Source organism: Taudactylus pleione, unplaced genomic scaffold (assembly GCF_031769625.1).
Source record: "Taudactylus pleione unplaced genomic scaffold, aTauple2 ptg000314l, whole genome shotgun sequence".
In the NCBI taxonomy this organism is placed as follows: Eukaryota; Metazoa; Chordata; class Amphibia; order Anura; family Myobatrachidae; genus Taudactylus; species Taudactylus pleione.
In genome coordinates this window covers 3,246,903-3,249,569 of record NW_028284715.1, presented here as the reverse complement: position 1 = coordinate 3,249,569, position 2,667 = coordinate 3,246,903, and positions in this window count along the sequence as shown.

The following is a 2,667-nucleotide window of genomic DNA, read 5'->3' as shown; positions in this document are numbered from 1 at the left end:
CAGCTACCAACGTCTCCACTCGGCTACCCAGCCGCTCCACGTAGCTTCCCAGCTACCAACGTCTCCACTTGGCTACCCAGCCGCTCCACGTAGCGTCCCAGCTACCAACATCTCCACTCGGCTACCCAGCCGCTCCACATAGCGTCCCAGCTACCAACGTCTCCACACGGCTACCCAGCCGCTCCATGTAGCCACCCAGCTACCAACGTCTCCACGCGGCTACCCAGCCGCTCCACGTAGCTTCCCAGCTACCAACATCCCCACACGGCTATCCAGCTGCTCCACGTACCCACCCAGCTACCAACGTCTACCCACGGCTATCCAGCCGCTCCATGTAGCCACCCAGCTACCAACGTCTACCCACAGCTATCCAGCCGCTCCACGTAGCCACCCAGCTACCAACGTCTACTCCCGGCTATCCAGCCACTCCACATAGCTTCCCAGCTCCTAACGTCCACTCAAGGCTATCCAGTCTTTCCAAGTGGCTTCCAAGCTATCACGCTACTTCTACACTACTCAAACTCCACATCAGTTCACTGCTCCCTCTCATGCGGAGGAACTTTATTAAGCCAAGTCTCCTCCAGCGAGCGTCTGCGCCAACTAGTACAGGTCCAAGGCCCAGTCCGGGAACACAGCCTCTAAATCCCACGACTGTGACAAACACTATTGACTGCTTTTATCCACTGCATGTTCTCAATCCGGAACAAGTTGTTTCCAGTTGCAGTACTCAGCTCCTAACATTCTACAAGTCTTGTGAGTAGTTGGAACATTTTTAATTATTCGGCTTTGACGTTACCTTCTATACATGTTGCCTTTTCCTTTCTTTTGGAGGATATGTGATTACGCTAAATAATGGGGAAATGGAATTCCTTGCATGGATTTATTGGAATAATATAGACTTTACCCTAATTGGGGAATGCTTGTTTACTTAGATTTTATTACATATTACACTGCACTGTAAATTAAGAGGGTCATATAACATACGTCTTACATTGCGATGAAATAGGAGCTGATGATGGCCCTGCCCAACTTACTTTACAACCTAGAGGTGTGGGTGGGTGACTGATTGGCAGGAAGACCTGAAATAAACACTTCATGAATCACAAATCGACCATTTGCTGGTGAATTTTAAAAATTAACTTTTTACCATAATTCCATCATTTTAAACCAAATTTTGTCCATATAACAACAAACATAATTTTAGGGGTGTCATGCGCCTCTATAGCTGTAGTGTTGTCTATGTACAAAAGAAGTATTTTTATTCATTCAGGCGACATGTGAATAATTACTATTCTGGTCACTTGTGTCTGAGATGTGGTTTCAGTTGGGAGAGAGTGCACTGCGCTATCTCTATCCAGCACTAGGGCCCCTGAGGCGCGACCTCTGACCTTGTACCGCGCGTCTCCAGCTCCTTCCTCCATACTGAAAGGACATGCCCCGCAGCGGAGTGTATGAGGTGGCAATAAAGTGACCTGCAAGTTCCACTGCACCACCACCACCGCCACTATACTGCTACTTGTATAGTATACAGTATAATCCCGTGTGCATACTCCACTAACCCCACCACTAGGCAGTCTGTATGTATAAACCCAGGTATGTTCTTCCGCTGGTCCGCACACCACTTGTGCTCCCCTATTCGTTCCTGGCTCGATCTGGTACATACATTATATGACTGCTGTGTGGCTGTTATACATACCTGCTGCATTAACACTGGGTTGTCTTGCAAACCTGCTCTACCTGATTAATAAACCAAAGACCTGGTTAAGATATCTATCATGTGGACTGACCTCCATTAAATGCTGCTGCCACCCATATCATCTGTAAGGTCTGCCAATAGTTTCATGGGTGTCCATCCAAAATCAAGCATGCACATTTATTGACACAATTAGGGACTATTATAGTGCAAGGAGGTGAGTAGTCTCATCAGGTGGTGGTGCTCTATATAGTATACTGGTCACCAGATGATGGCGATACAGCTGCATTTTAAACTAAGCATGTTAATTGTATAATGGCCATCAGATAGGGCTGCATTGTAAACTGTTCATCAGATTAGGCTGTATTGTATAGGGTGATCAGATTAGGAAACAGCGTCCACAGCCTGGCCAACATTGCTGATATTTGTCCATGATGTCTGCCTGCACACCATGTTTTCCATATTTCTTTGCCAGCAGGTTGATGTCTCTGTGACCTTTGGATCTATGTCAATAATCTTTGACATTTAAAAAGTCATTATAAATCCAAGCGCTTCACTAAACAAAAAGTATTAACTATGATGGTTCATTCTTCTCTCTTCTATTTCTTTATACATTTTTTCTCTTCAATTTTTTTGAATTATTCATAAGGAATAATAAAAAAAAATCCCCACTATTTTAATTTCTCTCTGTGTATGAACAGACAATGCATTGAGAAGCAAGTGCTTTACAAGCTGTGACGTACTGTATAGCAGTTTCTAATAACACAATGCTGAGAATTTCAATTTTATATGCTTTTTTCTAATCAATTAATTTGTGCTTTCTCCAATTGTAACTCTTTTGTCATTCATCGGCATGCAATTAGCCTTAAAGAGTATATTTTTTGTCTCAGGAAACTAACGGAATGGCAATTCAGGGTCAAATAAAGCATATTGGCTTGGATACGTTTTTTTTTAAACTCTTTAAAAATCCTATA